Consider the following 18842-nt stretch of genomic DNA (forward strand, 5'->3'; position numbering starts at 1 on the left):
GCAGAACTGTCTTTGATAAACACTGACTTTTATTTTAAACTTTGTTTACTCTTTGGGAGTTTCACATCATGCACCCCAATTCTGCTCACCTCTGGGTTCCCCCATATTCTCCTGTTATCCTTGCCATGACCCCCCACAAAAGGAAGTCAAAGTAAGCAAGCGAACAAAAGCAAAACAAAACAAAAAAACAAAACAAAATGTTCCTGCTTCTCCAGCACCTCTTCATTTGTCCTGGCAGCAGTGGAGGCTTCAGTGTTCCCTATGGTATACCTCTTTGTCCCATCAGTTTTAACACTGTTTGGGGATGACAGAATTGAGATTTTTTTTTTCTGTTTTTAAAGATGAAATTTTGCCTAATTGTCTTTGATGGTCTTGAACATCTGGACATAAGAGCACTTCATGTTTCAACCTCTCTAGAGGCAGGGATCACAGGCAGGACAGTGATACTGCCTCCCTCTTGGGTTTCCGAGGTGCAGGCTATGATATTACATCTTGAAATGATGGAGTATACATTTCTTTAATTACTTGAGGTTTTAGTCACTAATTTATTTTTTTTGTGAGTGTCTAGTTCAAATGACAAAGTAAATCAAATAACTAAGTGATCATAATGTTTCTTAGCGTTTTGACCCGAAATGAAGGGAGGAATGCAGTTATGGTAATGTGTCTATTTTAGCAGATACATCTGGAAAGGAATAGAGATATGCTTTCTTGCATGTCTGCTTCATTATAAAGTGTATTATTGACCTAGGGTGATTAAATAAAGTCTTTAAAATGCAGTTCATGCAGGCAAATGTGAAAACTTGAGTTTAATGCCCTCCAAATATACCTAGGTAGAACCAGGTGTGGTGGAAGCACACTTGAAATTCTAGTTCAGAGGAGGCAGAGGCAGACTCATTCTCTGGGGTTCATAGGCAGGCAGGCTGACATGCAGCCTAGCTAGCTCCACAAGTTTCAGGCCAGAGAGATTCTGGAGTAAAAGAAATAAAAGAAAATGTGACCAATGAGATCTCTGGATGGGCTGGTGGATGCAAATCACTTGCTGTGCCAGTCTGACAACCTGAGTCTGGTCTCTGGTCCCAGGGTAGCAGGAGAGGACCAGCTCCTGTGAACTGTCTTGTGACCTCTGTACAAATTCTCCGTGCATGCGAATGTTTTTGAAAAGTAAAGATTTAAAAAAACAAAAGATGTTATTCTTGAGGAACGACGACTGGGGTTGTCCTCTGGCTTACATTCATAGTGCACACGTGTGCTGTCTGTACAGAAACGAACTTATTGAACTCTGGTGAGGTGATAGGAATGTATTGTTGAATTTTTTGTTAATGATTGTCAATTTGACAGATGAGTGTCAGGTATGTGATCTTTAATGTTGCTGTGAGTTGGTTAGTGTCTATCTTTAAAGCGAAGCTTTTGTAAGAGTAACATGAATTATGTAATAAAAATTACCTTAGTATACCAATTCTCTAGATTATTTCTTTAGATTCTCTATATGTGAGGAGTGTATTTGCTGTTAATTGGTATGTTCATTACTTCGTGTGTGTGTGTGTGTGTGTGTGTTATGGCATCTTTTTATGTACTCCTGACTGTTGCTGGAACTCTCTGTATAGACCAGGCTGTCCTTGAACTCAGAGAGATCCACTTGTCTCTGCCTCCTGAGTTAAATGATTTAGCAAGTCTTATGCTACTAGATTAAATATCCTGTATAGATATTGTTGGGTTTTGCAGAGTCTCACTCAGTATCAGGCTTGCCTGGAGCTCATTATAACCCAGGCTATTTTAGAACTCAGTGTATTTCTCCTGCCTCTGATTCCTCAATATTGCCTTCTTTCCTTAGTTTTAACTTATCATGTGTGCATTTTTTTTTTTTGTAGTTTTTGGCTCTGCTGTTTGAAACTAGTGTCTAAGCACACATTACTAAAATACTCATGTTTGGTTTATAAATGAGAGGCAAATCGTTATAAGTTATAATGACCTTAAATTTTATCTATAACTTCAGTATTTTAACAGTGATGAGTCTGATCATTTTTTAGGTTTATCATCTAATGTGTTATTAATGATTCAGTTACCAGATTCAGAATATTTTAGGGATTTGGTTTTAGCTCAGTGGTAGGTATTGTGCTTCATATGTATGAGACCCGAGCTTACTCCCCAGCCCAGATAGAGTAGTTTAGAACTCAGCATTACTCTTGAGTAGAATGAATCTGTGAGGTCATTCAGAGTATCATACAGTTAGCACTTAGAGGAGATAGGAAGCTTAAGAATGATGAGGACCTCTCCATCTCCTGTGCTTTAAATTAATGTTGTGGTTTCTTATGGCTCAGTGTAAATGGTAAGTGGATTTAATCTTTCTATATGGGAAGAGAAACTACCTCCTCATGGAGAAAACCCTGACTGTGCGTCTTAACCGCTCACTAGAAATTTTCTAAATGTGTACATTGGGTATTTGCAGTCCTATAAACCTACTGAGAATGAAGCACAGTGTTCAATCTGTAGTCACAGCTCTGATTTTATGAACTGGGCAGAACATTTAGTTCTTGGATCTTGTAATGTTTGTTGAGCTTCACAGATAGTAATTTATTAGTCTACTAAATTGAATGGTTAAGAGATAACGCTGTGAAAATGGTTGGTATTTTAAAGTTTTATTTTGAGACATGGTAACACTTAAAACTCCAATTACCCTGGAACACACTATGTAAACAAGGCTGGTCTGGAACTATTGAGATGTACCTGTCTTCTGTTGTTGGGGAATATTATTTTAAGGTGTGTTACTTTTGTTATGCTTCATTTGTTTAACACTGAAGATGTGATTCTTTGCCTGTCTAAAACACCTGGTGGTGTAATAAAGAGCTAAATGGGCAATAGTGAGGCAGGAGAAAAATTAGGTGGGACTGGCAGGCAGAGAGGATAAATATAAATCTGGGAAGAGGGAGGAGCAAAAGAACAAGGAGAGGAGGACAGTAGGGACCAGTCACCTAGCCAACCATGGATTAAGAGTGTAAATAAGATTATACAGAAGTAAAAAAAGGAAAAAGCCAGAGGCCATAGGAGGAGGCTGATTGTTGGTTCCTGGCTGCTCAGCCCCTAAATAAATCACACAGAAACTATACTATTTAAATTACTGCTTGGCCCATTAGCTCTAGCTTCTTATTTGCTAACTCTTACAACTTAATTTAACCCATCTCCATTAATCTGTGCATCACCACGAGGTCGTGGCCTACCAGCAAAGTTTCAGCACGTCTGTCTCCGTCAGTGGCTTAATGGCTTCTCTCTGACTCTGCCTGCTTTCTCCTGTTTAGTTTTCCTCCGCCCACCTAAATTCCCTGCACAGGCCCAAGACAGTTTCTTTATTAAGCATACAAAGGGGAATCCCACATCAAGAGGCAAAAGGTAGTCAGGATAATTTAGTTAAGAAAAGCTGGCAATAAATGAGCCAAACTAAGACCGGATATTCTTAACTAAGAATAAGCCTCCATGTGTGATTTATTTGGGAGCTGGGTGGTGGACCCCTCAAAAAGCCAAAAGAGTAAAACACATCAAACAACACTCTACCTAACCGAGTACTGGGATTAGAGGTGTGCGACACCATGCCTGGCATGATGTCTGTCTTTTTTTTTTTTTTAAACCTCTCAAAAATAAAGGAATTTGAGAATTTTGAAATTCCAAAACCAGTAAGTGTCAGAGCAAGAATATGAATGCAGGTTTCTGATTTCATATCTACCATCTCTTGATACTTCGCCATACTGCTGTTTGAAATGGCTTGCAGTTTGCGAACTTTCAAAATAAAAACAAAACATCTTTTAATGTTGGTGTGTGTATGGGGGTTTGCATTGAGTCTTTTTAGACTTAGCTACTATTTTATTTTTATAAGTGTTTCCTTTGCCTGTGTATGTGCACCTTGTTTGTGTCTGGTGATGCAGAATTCAGAGGAAGAGGGTGTTGGATCCCTTGGAACTGAAATTACAAATGGTTTGTGAGCCACCACATGGGTGCTGAGAATTGAAGCTGTGTCCTGCAAGAGCAACAAATGATTTTAACATCAAGTCATTTCTCCAGCCACCAACAGGAGGTTGATTAGTCTGGTCTAGAATTCATCATAGGCTGGCCTTGAATTCATGGCCAACCTTCCTGGATAACAGCTGTGAACCAAGGTGCTCAATGGCCTACATTATTTCTTAATCTTTGGTCCTAGATTCTGTAATGCCACAATTCAAGTCCTTTTGAACTGTTATTTTTTTCCTTAACTACAATTCACTTTTAATTTGATAAGTGAGGTTAGTCTGCTTAGTTTGGCTTTAAAAATTTGTTTTTGTTAATCTACCTTGTACTTTATGTAAGTATAGATATGCCATTTAGACATTGGTCATTCTTCAGTCTCAATGTATTTGGATCTAATACCAGTTGTAGAATTTAATTTATTGTTGCATGAAATCAATTGCTTTTTGAGACTTCAGTTGAAGTAATTTGCAAGCTCACTTGACTGTTATTTATTTGTTGCTGCACATCATCTCTTTTCCCAAATTGGGAGAGACCTTCAGTTTGTGCTTCTGATTGGTCCAGCCCTTCCTTCTCCCCAGCGTTCACCACTAGAGTATTCACAAATCTGTCTATAACTGCTACTTTTTTTTTTTTTTTTTTGCTTTGGTCTTCTGTTTTTTGAGAAAGGTTCTCACTAAGTAGCCCTGCCTGGCTTGGAACTTACTATATAGACCAAGGCTGGCCTTGAGCTTGCAGAGATGTGTCTGCATCTACTGCTCCAGAGCTTGGCTTAAAGGCATGAACCACCATGCCCAGCATTGTATGCACTACTTATGTTTGACTCCAAAGTCGATTTTTTACATGTTGTATCTGAAATTAAAAATTACCCTGTTAAAATAACATAAGTCATAAGTCAGTAGGCAGATTATCAGTAGCAATATACTGGTGGGTAGTCTACCTGTAAAACTTTACATATGTGTAAGTTCTCATTATCCTTCTTTAAAATATTGAGGCTTCTTTTAGGCTTTGATATATATGGACTATACCTCTTTATATTTAGTGTTTTAACCTTGCTTTTAAAGCATTAAAACATAGAAGTACACCTTTTCTTATCTATTGGAAGTGATACTAAACTATTGATATCTCTCTTTTTTTTTTTTTTTTTTTTTTCGAGACAGGGTTTCTCTGTAGCTTTGGAGCCTGTCCTGGAACTAGCTCTGTAGACCAGGCTGTTCTCGAACTCACAGAGATCCGCCTGCCTCTGCCTCCCGAGTGCTGGGATTAAAGGCGTGTGCCACCACCGCCCGGCTAAACTATTGATATCTTGTGAAACTTTTATGCGCAGAGAAGAGAATGAGTGAAAAATAAAATGTCTTAATCTTAATGTTTTTATTTAGCTTTTACTTACCTACATTAAGACTTTTTTTTTGTTTCCAAAGGCCTGTGGTATTAGTATCTATTATTAGGTGGAACTGTTTACATTGGTATCAAATAATGAATGTTTGAGTTTGACTTCTTTACCATCATCTCAAAGTTCTTTTATTAGCTATGTTAATGTATTGTTACAGAATTATTTATATTGACTGCAGAGAATTACTGCCCAAATGCCAGAGAGCTTTAGCATTATAGTAGAAACAGCCAGCATTCCTAGAATAGATGGAGGTCTACGTGACTAATTCCATCTTGTGAAAGATGCTTCTTAGCCTGCAACATCTGTTCCATCTGTGAAAGCATCTTCAAGTTCAGAGGAATAGCAGAGAAGGAAGCATAGTGTGAGTGTATGGGTGCAGTTATGCACTGCCATTTAACATGAGACAGCTTTGAGGATATTTAGCATAGAATTTTTTTAAATTTTGTTTTAATCCATAGATAGAGCCCTAGCATCCAGACAGCACAGTATTCCCTGAAGGATTTGGGAGACGTTTTAGGAGTGGCAAACTGTTCTCTCTTTAGTGTTTGTACTGGATTATACCCTACAATAATTTGGCTTGTTAAAATTCTTAACAGGCCTTAGAGAGTATTTCTGTTGTATTCTAAAGTGTTTTATTGATTTAGCTTTTAATATATCTAATTGTAATGCTAAATTGAATTCTTTTAAGATTAAGCCAATTTATTCATCATTACCCATCTGAATAAAAACATAGTGGTGCACGTCTTTAATCCCAGCACTCAGGAGACAGAGGCAGGTGGATCTCTGACTTCAAGGTGAATCTGGTCTACATAGTGAGTTCTAGGATAGCCCTGGCTACATAGTGAGACTTTGCCTCCAAAATAAGTAAATGAATATATGAATAAATAATTGTTTTTATCTTTCCAATATTTCTTAAGTATATAACCATATATACTCAAACAACAATAACGAACCCTAAATAAAATAAAACACCCCCTCCCTTTTTCCTATGTCTTACACCCAGATACTTTGTTATTGTTTGGTATGGAAGACCCAAGAATTGGTTTAAGATTTGCTCATTGGCTGGGCGGTGGTGGTGCACGCTTTTAATCCCAGCACTCTAGTGGCAGAGGCAGATGGATCTCTATGAGTTCAAGGCCAGCCTGGTCTACAAGAGCTAATTCTAGGACAGGCTCCAAAGCTACAGAGAAAACCTGTCTCAAAAAAACAAAACAAAACAACAAAAAAGTACCAAAAACAATGTGAAAGGGTATATCTAGAATTATCTTTTTCTCTTCGTTTATTGGGCACTAGTGGGAATCGAACTTGGGTTTTATATAAGCTAAGCAAGCATTTTACCAATGAATTATATCCCCATTCCCATTCCTCCTCTCCCTTCCCCTCTCCTCCCCTTAATATGCAAGACATATTAAGCATATTCAAAAAGCAAATAGGACCACCACCTGAGGACCAATAACTGAAGACAACATCAAAATGGAATATTGAGAAGTTGCAGTGCTGCTCAAGCTACTATGAAGCCTCTACACTAAGTAGCTTAGAAGCCTTTGGAGACTTTGATCATAGAAAAGGATTGCTATAGACACGACACACTTTTATGAGTAAGGAAAACTAGTTAGGCAGTTAGGTACCTACCTACTATAAACTAATTAATGGGCTACTAGAACCAGTTAGAAAGATAATGGATGATCTAGGCAAAATATAATGGTGATATGAATTAGTATTGTAATAAAGGTATGATATGGTGGGATTGTTTATAACAATCCTTTTCTATGATCAATATTTTCTTGAATTCTTTGGGATACATTAATAACAAAAAACCTGATAAACTCAGTGAATTTTGTAATGTTCATGAATGAAATCAGAAAACTTAGCTACATATATATGTATATTTGTGTGTGTGTGTGTGTGTGTATATATATATTTGTTTGCTTTTAACAAATAAAGCATGCTTGAAGATCAAAGTGCAGAGCTAAGCCACTATAGGCCAGGACGTGGTGGCACACACCTTTAATCCCAGGGTTTGGGAGACAGAGGCAGAGGGAATCTCTTGTTATTTCAAGGCCATCCTGGGCTATACAAGATTGAATCTGTCTAAAAGAGAAACAGCTCACACAAAGGTGATCTCAGCACTTGGGATCCCACGCTTTTAATCCCAGCTCTAGGGAGGTGGAGTCGGGAGTGATATGGCTGGTCGGAGAGAGGATATAAGACAGGAGACAGGAGCTCAGTGCATTCTGAGGTTTAGTGGAGACAGTTGCAGTCTGAGGATGAAGTCTGAGGACAGGATTGCTCCTTTGGTCTCACCAAAGGAGGTAATAGAATTCTCTAGTGGCTGGCATCTTTGCTTCTCTGATCTTCAACATTAACCCCTATATCTGACTCTGGGTTTTTATTATTAAGACCAATTAGAATTTGTGCTACATATATTGAGTCTTAGTAAAGGTGTTTGAATATATAAATACTAAAAGTTATTAGTTAACAAAGTAAACTCATCCAAAGTTTAGGAAGTAAACTCATCAGTGGTACTTAGAATGAAGAAAGATGATTAACATATTTAGTCAATATCTACACAGTTGTGGCATAATAAATATATATTTGTTGTTTGTGTTTCTAATGCAGAATACTGAATACTTTGGTAATTTCTTGAGATAAATTGGTTATAGGAGAGTCTTGTTCTGAGAGAAGACCCTTGGTAGGCTTCTACATAACTTCAGGATAACGATTGATCATCAGAAGAACCACACCTTGATTAGAAGTTCAACTCTGGGCTGGGGAGATGGCTCAAAGGGTAAGAGCATTGACTGCTCATCCAGAGGTTCTGTGTTTAATTCCCAGCAGCCACCTGGTGCCTCACAACCATCTGTAATGAGATCTGGTGCCTTCTTCTGGTGTGCAGTCATACATGCAGACAGAACACTATATACATAATAAATATATATTTTAAAAAAATAAAGTTTTTTTAAAGTTGAACTCCCATCCTTACTTCATAATTCCTGAAGCATGGGAGAGGGGGTGGAGGTAGTTCATCCTCAATAGCCATAGTTTTGACCTGTGAGAAAGCTGCTCTTACAAACTCCTAGATGACAGATGGGCTTGGGAAGCTCCATGTTGAAAAACACAGTGTATTGAAAGGATGAGCATAATGGCATGGAAATACTCCTTGTTTCTTTTATTTTATGTTTCTTTTTGTTTACTTTGTTTCTTTCATTTGACAATTACTAGATTGTATTTTTTGTAATAAATCAGTAATAGTAATTACTTTCCCAATTTTTGATAATTGTTCAGTAAATTACTAAATTAGAGAAAGGAGGTGGTTGTAGAATTTATTTGTATAGCTAGTAATTGGTTGCAGAGATGTTTGAGTAAATCTGTACTTTCCTGTAGTATCTAAAGTGAGGACAGTACTATAGGAGTAAGCTACACCCCTATTTTGAATTGGAATATCCGTTTTATAAAAAGCTTCCTATACATGAAAATTCCATTCCACCCCTTTAAAATATAAATGATAATTTTCATAAGACATTAGCACGAAGTTAGTCTTTCTACACAAAACTGTTAATAGTGTGTGTGGTGAGGACTGAGCTTTTATCCAGTGGAGTCTACCCCTAATTCTGGATAGTTAATTGTCAGAGAGTAAAAGAAGTCATGTCAGAGAAGGTAGGATATATTTTGTGGCAGGAATGGGAACCATCCCAAGATTAAAGGTTCTTACTACATAATAATGTGTAGTTATACTTGTGCTGTAGCTATTAAAGCATAGTTAGAGAAGCATTGCACTGCTTTTGCTGACAGGTTGACTTAATGGCCTAGCACATAAAGGCAGGCAAGAGTTGGTCCTATCTGTTGACTGGAAGTCCAACCAAGACTATTTGGCACTTCAAATATTTTTGTGCCATTGCTTTCTTTTTACTCATCTATTTATTTTTGTGCCCCACCATATGTGTGGAGGTCAGAGGACAACATTTTGGAGATGGAGCTTCTGCAGTGTGTGTTCTGAGGGTCAGATTGTCAGTCTTGGCAGCAAGTGCCCTTACTGTCTGAACTGTCTTGTTAGACTTGGCATCGTTTTGTTTAAAATCCTCTTTTTATTCTCTTTAAGTAACATTTGAGTTACAAGACTCCTATTGATGTACATCTACGTATAGCATGCTACTGGATGATTAGAAGTTACAAAGGATATCTTTTTAAAGAAAATTTAAATTTAATTGTTTCTTTTCATTAAATCCAAAAGAGAACATGAGGTAGTAGCACGTGCCTGTCATCAGCTCTTGGGGAGATGAAGAGGATCGAGAGCTCTAAAGAAGCAATACAAATACATGTACACATAAAACTGTCTTTATATATTTTATGTATGTGATATAGCTGAAATCACAGTGTATGTTTTCTGTGTCAGAGTTTTACTAAGAGGAGCTGACAGTTTTATGCTTAGTGTGAGAGTAAAATTGGGAGGAAATTATATAGCTAATCCCCAGATTGATTATTTCTCCCTGACGTCTTAGGATATGTTACTGTTTACTTGTTTGCTAGCAGACGAGCTCTTAATGAGACTAATCCCTTGGGTCATTAGTATTTTTGTTTGCTTTTTTCTTTTTCATCTAATTCTCTCAAATTATTTCTTCCTGTGAAATATCTTACCAGCTGCAGTGACCAGTCAGTCATTGTGCACATTTGTTATAACGTATATGTAGCATTCAGAGCCTACAGCTTAATAAATAATAGGTGCTGTTAGAAAAAGTATTCTGGAATATATAAATTTTAGAGACATTTCATTCAGTATTTAAAACTTAGACTATAGTTCTGGGTAGTTGCCCATACCTACTCAGGCATAAAATTCACTTATAACTGAACTAAGTGAATTCACCCCTTCAAAAAATGAAAAAAGAAAAGAGAAGCTAGGAAAGGGATGTGTTGAGAGTGATGGGTGGAGTGGGGAATGGATGCAATCAAAATATATATGCATGAACTCGTCGTACAACAAAGTTATTTGATACAATTTAGAAACACAGCACTAAACATAAAAAGAAGGAATGAGTAGAGTAGAATATTACGATGGTAGCTATGGAAAGTATGAATAATTTGAAGTGATTGAATATGATGCTGAAAACAAAGGAGTTGGGTGTGGTTATAAAAAGGGTCAGTGCTTTGTCTTATTACCAGGGTATGTTGACATTAACTCTTTATTAACTAGCTACTGTGTGAATTTTGTGAATGATGATTAGAAAAGGAAAATTGCATTAAAATGGGAGGAGTATATGAAAATAGAGTACTGACAGACATAAGAGAATACACAATGAAATGATTAGGCAGAGGATTTACAGATGTAAGGTGAGAAGGTAGGGAAGGAGAGTCTGTGTATATAATATATAGAGCACAGTGGTAGAGTGCATTCATGCAGGGACCAGTCCCCAGTGCCAGTATCAGAAGAGGGAAGGTTGACAGGCCTCTATAAGGTCGCTTTTCACCTCTATTCCTAGTTCACTAGGAGTGACTCCTGTATTGGTTTTATCACTGTGAATAGGCATTTTACACAAGAAAGTGTTTATTTGGGTGTGCAGTTCCAGAGGGATAAGAGTCTACAGCGGCAGAGCAGAGGCATGGCAGTTGGAACTCCAAAGCTAACAGCTTATATCCTGAACCACAAGCAGGAAGCAGAAAAAGGAAACAAAATTCTCCCCAGTGCCACATTTCCTCCAATAAGACCACATCTCCCTGAGCACCAACAAACAACTGGTGATCAATTCAAGTGTATATAAGACTATGGGTGACATCTCATTCAAACCACCATAGCTTCTGTCTGTCTGTATCTCAGAAGGATTCAATAAGTCAGTGAATTGCTTATGGATTTTTATCTGAGATGATCTTATGACTTAGACAAAACAATTTTTCTTGTAGTGATTCTTGACGTCTTGACAGGAATGTGAGCTGGTCATTTCATTGTGAGATTTTCTTTTGAGCCTCTCCTAGAGTCAGCACACACCTCAGAGACTTTACATTGTCGCTAATGTTGCCTAGAATGATCTTTTAATGCCTGATAGGAAGGATCATCCTTTCTTAAAGGTCCTAAGCTCCTAAACGTTAATAGCTGAGACAGCAGGCATGGTCTTTCAGCTGTCTTCTCATCTGTGTCCGTTCTCCTTTTTGTTACACTGTCTCCCAAAAAAAGAATGTAAGGAACTCCTTAAGAGGTTGAGGAAAGGCTGCTCTCAGAATTCAGTCTAAACCATATGCAGAGGGGAGCAGAGGTCCCGAGCTTTGATTTTTCAGGACACGGCAGTGCTTTTTACTGCTTTTTGTGGTTTACCTTCTTCCTCAAACTCCTTTGCCTTTTCTTGTTTTTTTGCTTGGTCGATTGCTGCTGAGTTTTCCTCAGCTGCACACACTTTCCCACATACTTGTTTGAATTAGTGCTTTAAAGCAGATATTCATAGCTATTCCTTATGTGACTTTAATATTTAGCTAGAGACTTTTTCCTGATTTATCAGCTAGATAATATTGTGCCTAAAAGACTGTTAGAAGAATTCAGTGACATTGTGTTAAGCATTTACCACAGTGTCTTATATTTTCTTTACTAAATCTGGTTGTAGATACGTGGGTGGGTGGGTGCTTTAGTAGATGGTTCAGAAAGAAAGTATATGTAACTTTTCTTGCGAGAAGGAATATAAGCAAGTGTATTAGAAAGTACTATAAAGGCAGATTTCTGTTTGTTATCTATCTTACCACAATCGAGTTTGAGATAAATTATGATTATTTTTATAATTAATGTGAAAATGGTATAGAGTTTGAGATAACTTATTTTTATAATTAATATGAAAATGGGAAAATTACCTTTGCTTTAAGTGACAGTTAAATTTTCTTCCATTGCAGTCAAACCATCACTGCTGTTTTTCATATTCTGTCTACTTGAAAGTTAAATTCTTGCTTGAGAGCCGTATAGGTAGAAAAATAATTTTTATTGTGTTTATAACCTTTGATAGACTGATAGTCTAACATACATATGTTAATAAGAGCATACCACCTTTTAAAAATATTTTTATTTTGTGTGTGGTTTACTTTCATATGTTTATGTGCATTTGCAGAGAAGAGGGTGTTGGAACCCCTAGGACTAGTATAGATGCTTATGTGCTGACATGAGGGTGCTGGGAACCCTGGGTCATCTGGAAGAGCAATAAATGCTTGTAAATGCCAAGCTATCTTTTCTCCAGCCCATCACCTTTTCTTTAGTGAGATTCCTATGTGAGAAAAACAGTTTGTGTTAATAATTATTATGAAGGTTTAACAGATGTCCATGACATTTTGTGAAGCAGTTTAGATATTCAATGCCTGTGAATTTCTATTTGGGGATTAATCTAAAAGCTGTAAATACCAAAAAAAAAAAAAAAAAAAAAAACCTGCTTATACCCATATGGGGCTTTTATTTTATTTTATTTTCGAGTCAAGGTTTCTCTGTGTAACAGTCCCATCAATGCCCAGCGGATCTTTGTAGTTTTAATTGTGTTATAAACAACTTGCATCTGATCGAACTTTTCCTTTTTGGCTCACCTTTTCTTTAGTTTATATATTCAGGTATTAACTTTTTTTTCTTGACGCATTTAGAGAATTTCAGTTACAGATTGAGTTTGAATGTTATTTAATCCAAATTCTAAGTACAGTAGTTAAACGAGAGAAAATTTTTGTTGTCATAGAAAGTCCAGAAGTAAATAACTCAAAGAATTGGTTATGACAATGTTGTTCTCTTGGTCTCTTCTTAATAGCCAGTGACAGTATAGAACAGTATAGCTTGTTTAGTGTTCAGAAGAGAGGGGTTAGAAAGGGACCGAAGCCTCACACTGTCTTTTGTTGCTAGCTAATGGGTACTTTTAAGTTTACCCAAACTCATTTCCAGCATTATGTCTTCTCTATCTTTCAAATAGTGTTGGTTGGGTATAAAAGCAGGAACAGGATTTCTCTGGTAAGAGCCCTGGCAGTCCTGGAACTCAGTTTGTACATCAGGCTGACCTCAAACTCACAGAATTCTTCTATCTAGCCTTCCTCTTGATTAAAGGTATGTGCCACCACCGCCCTGAGTTCATAGTCAACTTTAAAATTTTTTAATGAGATACAGCATTCCTGTATCACACGAATAAGATTAATATTCCCTTCCTTCCTTCCTTCCTTCCTTCCTTCCTTCCTTCCTTCCTTCCTTCCTTCCTTCCTTCCCTCCTCTCCTCTCCTCCCCTCCCCTCCCCTCCCCTCCCCTCCCCTCCCCTCCCCTCCCCTCCCCTTCTCTTTTCTTTTCTTTTTCCTGCTTTGTCTTTTCAAGATAGAGTTTCTCTGTTACTTTGGAGCCTGTCCTGGAACTCGCTCTGTAGACCAGACTGGCCTCGAACTCACAGAGATCGGATTAAAAGTGTGCACCACCATAACCCGGCTCTTTGTTTTCTTTTTAAAGTTTATTTTTATGTACATGACCTTTTGGCCTGCATATGTATAAGCACACCAGGTGCATGCCTGGAAGTAAAAAGAGGGCACAGGATACCCTGGACTGGCGTTCAAAAATGGTTCTGAGCCAAATTGTGGGTGCTGGGAATTGAACCAGGCTACTTACTTAGCAAGAGCATCATGTGCTCTTAACTGCTGAACAATCTTTCCAGCCCAAGCTTGCTTTGCTCGCTCCCTCCTGAAGTTGCAAATGGTCACTTATTTCCTACTAATTGCTATTTGACATGGGGCCTTCATTTCATTTTCATTATGAAAATATTGAAGGCTGGGGAGGTGACTCAGATAGGTAAGTAAAAGCCTGAGGATCTGAGTTTGGTTCCTGGAACCTTAATAAAAGCTGAAAGGAGAGAACCAACTTCACAAAGCTGTCCTCTGTCCTCTACAGTTGCTCTGGCATTGGCAGCTATCGTCAGTCTTTTTTCTCCCCAGTAAATATACATACACACACTCAGAGTTGTGAAAAATTGGTGTTGGCCATTAAGTTTAGTGCCTCACACATAGTAAGTATGTGGACATTCTTATATAAAAAGACATTTTAACTCTTTATAATTATTCTTGTAATATACTTATCAAACTTTTATGGCAGTATATTTTGCTATATATAGGGGATAGTTTGAAATGTATGTGAACTTTAAATTTTGTCTTTAATGTAACATCTTTTAAAAAAATGAGCCGAAGGCATGGTAGAGCACACCTTTAATCGCAACATTCAGGAAGCAGAGTTAGGTAGATCTCAGTGTTTGAGGGTTAGTGTGGTCTATTAAAGGGTTCCAGGACGTTAGAGCTACACAATAGAGACCCTTTCTACAAACAAACGAACAAAAACAATAAACAGAAAAGAACCAGGTGTAGTGATGCATGCCTTCATTCTTAGCACTAGGTAAGTCAGAAATGTGGTTCTTTGAGTTGGAGTGCTAGTGCACTTCAGAGTAGCTAAGGCTACATAGTGAAACCCTGTCTTAGGGGCTTGAGGAGGTCAGCCTATTCTGGGCTATATAGGGAGACCATGTCTCAAAACATAAAAACACACACTCCCTGAACCTGTCATAGATTGAACATACTTCTAATTTCCTTGAACCTTAGCTATTTGTGTTCAGTTATTGTTTAAATAAGTACTCAGATTTTCTGAGTATGGAATGTTTGTAGGTATTTTGAGCAATTTTTTAAAAAAAATTTGGTGACAGTCACATTAAAAATTATGTGTTTGTGGGCTTATGTGTATCATGTGCTTTCAGGAGCCCCCAGAGGCTAGAGTACAGCATCAGCCTGAAACCTGAGTTGTAGGTGGTTGTGAGCCACATGATAGTAGGTGTTAGAAACCAAGCCCAAGTCTTTTGCAAGAGCAGTAAGCTCTCCTAACCACTGCACTGTCTCACATCCCTGATATCAGTCTCTGATCACAGAAAGAAATTATAACTGTTGCTGTAAAAAATTTACTTTTTTTTTTTTTTTTTTTTGGCCAGTACTGCTTTCTAGAAATTCAACAAATGTGAATGAGCTGCAGAATGCATTCCAGTACATTCAGGAACAACCTATTAGCATGTATTCAAATTTGTAAAAACTGTATTTAGTGTTAAAATTGTCTTAAAATTTCATGAGGACCTGTTGTACTTTTTGTAACATAAAAGTAAAAATCAGTTTTTACCAAATAGAAAAGGTAGAGTTTTTATAATATTTATACTTTGTAAACACAGAAAACATAATTTTAACTTAAAATACAAATAGAAGTTCAGAAGTGTTCTCTAAATGTGTGGATTATCTGCTAAGAAAGCATTAAATTTTGCTGTAATTTATTACAAAGCCAAGTATGCTCTGTCACTTACATAAAATAGTGGTCTTTGTTTAGCTTCTTAGAATGCTAGGAGAACTGTGTAGTTCCATTGATTGGTTCCATGCAATGGAAATCTGACCTTTAGCAGATGTTTGAGAAATTGCCAGCACAGCATGATCAACCAGCTAGACAGTTTCCCCTTGTTTTTTTGACAGGCCTTTTATGGTTTAGTAACATGCCAAAAAATGTTTAAACTTTTTCTCATAATATCTAAAACTTTGTAAAATATTAACAAAACGCTGTAAGATATGGATAAAATGAATTAGCCCCCCCAATGGATTAAATCCAGTAGTTTAAGAGATCACTGTTCAGAAATCTGTACAAAAATGTTGAGTAGATAATATTTTGAGATGTTTTGGACTGTGAAATTGTTAAAGGTACCTGTATATGTCGCGTTTACCTTGCACAGTGTAGATATTACTTCAGGTTTCTCATATTTTAGTGTTAGTTTTAGGCACCTTCATTAGTCGAGTCTTTTAAAAATAGTAACTTTTCTATGGGGGTTGATTTTAACCACAGAGCAGATATTCTGTCTAAAACTTGAATCCACATTAAAACTTGTTCTCTGAAAGACTGTTTTTAGGCCAAGTAATAGGTTCAGCTGTGTAGTTGTGTGAGCTCAGCAAGAACACTGTAAGCTCTGTGTTCTTAAAGCTTCCACTGAGTGCACAGGAAGGGAGAGGAGGAGTGCTTTAGTGTTTGAGAACTAAGTGATGAATGGACAGGCCGCTCTTGCCAAACTTCATCTTTTCCTGCAGGTGTTGATTTTCCATAGGGCTTTGCAGTTGCTTTTCATTGTGTTAGATATGGTAAGAAAGACTGTACTTTAAGCAACATTTGAGGAATATAGTCTTGTATGTTTTGCTGTATGTGTTTGTAGCCATTTTTGTATCTTTAGGCTTATAGAGCTAATTCTTCCAGAGAATTACAATTTGCAGTGTTGGTATACATATGGATACCACTTTTCAGTAGTAAATGCTTAAATATATAATATCAACATCAGGAATTATAAGAATATGCTAACTAAAATGAAAAAGATTGAACATGTTTAATACAGTTTTGCCAAATATACATCGACCAAATAAAGGCTGATAACCTATTGCTTACAAGTGAGAATGAGTTTTATATGTTCTTAACGTAAACTAAACTTAATAATTGCTGTGCTATTAATTACCCCATTATTAATCTTTCATATTAGTGCTTACGAAAGGACCATGTAACATTTTACTAAATGAGGAGGGTTATGTGATTTAGAAAACCTATGGTTTAAAAACATGAATAGGTTTAATTCCCAACACAACAGTACAAAGAAAAAGTAGATAATAATAACAATTTATGTCAGATAGTTGCTTTTAAATAGAATGTTTGACAGCAAGGCTAGTTTTTTTTCTCAAGGTTTTCATTATCTACCAGAGGCTATTGTTTTGGTTTTGCATTTTTGTTGACACCAAGTTATTCTCTGAAAAAAATTCATTCTGAAGTAGGCAGGTTTTTGGAACTGTTTATTCAGTTGTTGTACCTTTTGATTACAAATATTTCTGATGTCGCAGTCATTCTTTTTGTTCAGTTGGTAGTTGCTTGACATTTTTTTTCTGTTTTTGTCATTGGAATTTGAAACAGCCATGATAGCAAGATATGTATATAGAAAAATTTATAGGTCCATTTTTTTTTTCTTTCAACACAGGTTTATCCTTGGAGCCCAGGCTGTCCTGGAACCTGGAAAACTCTTTGTAGACCAGGCTAGCCTTGAATTCAGAAATCCACCCCTTTCTGCCTCCCAAGTGTTGGGATAAAAGGCATGCGCCCACCACCAGGCCTGACAGATTTTAAAGTAAAAAGTAGAAAACGCTAAGTGTAGAATCACAGACATTTTCACGTATCCTTGCAGTGAATCACTACTAAGCTATTAAAATGATTTATTGTAGGTCTGGAGATGACAGTGCTGGCTTTTCCTGGCAAGGACCTAGATTTGGTTCCCAGCACCTACAGCTCAATGCTGTATCTATCGTCAGTTCTAGGAGATCTGCTGCCCTCTTCTGGCCTTTTTGGGTACCAGGCACACATGGGATACAATACATTCATGCAGGCAAAACACCATGCAAATAAAGTGAAAAGGATCTTTGAAAACATAAAATGGTTAGTTGATACTGTTTTTTTTTGTAGCATCTAATAGATACCCTATGAGAATAAATAGATCTATTAGAAATTTCCCAAACCCAGAAAATTAGATGAAAGACAAACATCATAAGCAGTGTTATTTTGAACAGGCAATAGTTAAAAAGTTAATTTATCATTTTGACAAATTGAGTTTATGGTGTAACTAACTTTTCTTGTTTGTACCCCCCTACACACACACACACCTTTTCGAGTTGGTTTACTGTGTTGCTAAAGCTGATCTTGCTTCCTCTTCTATCCTCTGGGAATTAAAGAATCACAGATGTGTATCACATAACTTGATCATTATGATTGCTTTTCTGAACTTTTGTCTTAGAATTTGACTTAGAATTTATGGGAAATGGAATTGGAGATTAGAGATTAAAGATTAAATTTCCTTATAGTTTTCAAAGCTTTATCTATTACCTTTTAGCATTTGATACTACTTTTGAGAAGTTGTAGACAAACGTGCCTGCATACCTTCCTGCTCCTCCCTAATTCCCCTCTTCCTTTCTTTTCTTCCTCCTTTTTCCCCACCCCTCTGAGATACAGCTCAGTGTCAGAACACTTGACCTAAAATTCAAAGGCCCTGGGTCAGTTCTCAGGCAAGCACTTTCGGGGTCTTTTCTTCTGTTCATGCTTTGTTTCTAGACGTATGTTGATTTTTCATATATTGTATTTAACCTCTCAAGAGTTGCCTTTCAGCGTGTGCATTTCTGACTCATAGTTCTGGAAGGTGTTTATTTGTTCTATGATACCCCTGCCCCAACATGGCCTTTTCTGAAACTTGTATAGATTAGTGAACCATACTGAACCATTTTAACTAAAATGTTTTTCTTCTGGGTTTTTGTTGTAGTTACTGTGAAGTTCTCCGTTTCCTTTTTAAAACCTTTTCCCATAATTTCTATCATAGTTTAATTTAAAGTCTACTTTAGTTTATTTTTGATAGTGACTCTTTTGTTGTTGATTGTGATTTTTTTCTTTGATCTCAGTGAC

The 18842-nt window shown here is 37.0% G+C and overlaps 1 protein-coding gene across 2 annotated transcripts in view; it reads left to right on the forward strand.

Moving 5' to 3' along the window:
• The window catches only part of Jmjd1c (jumonji domain containing 1C), a 173877-nt gene that overhangs the window by 39126 nt on the left and 115909 nt on the right, over nt 1-18842 (forward strand). The window lies entirely within an intron of this gene.

Source organism: Arvicola amphibius, chromosome 9 (assembly GCF_903992535.2).
Source record: "Arvicola amphibius chromosome 9, mArvAmp1.2, whole genome shotgun sequence".
Classification (NCBI taxonomy): domain Eukaryota; kingdom Metazoa; phylum Chordata; class Mammalia; order Rodentia; family Cricetidae; genus Arvicola; species Arvicola amphibius.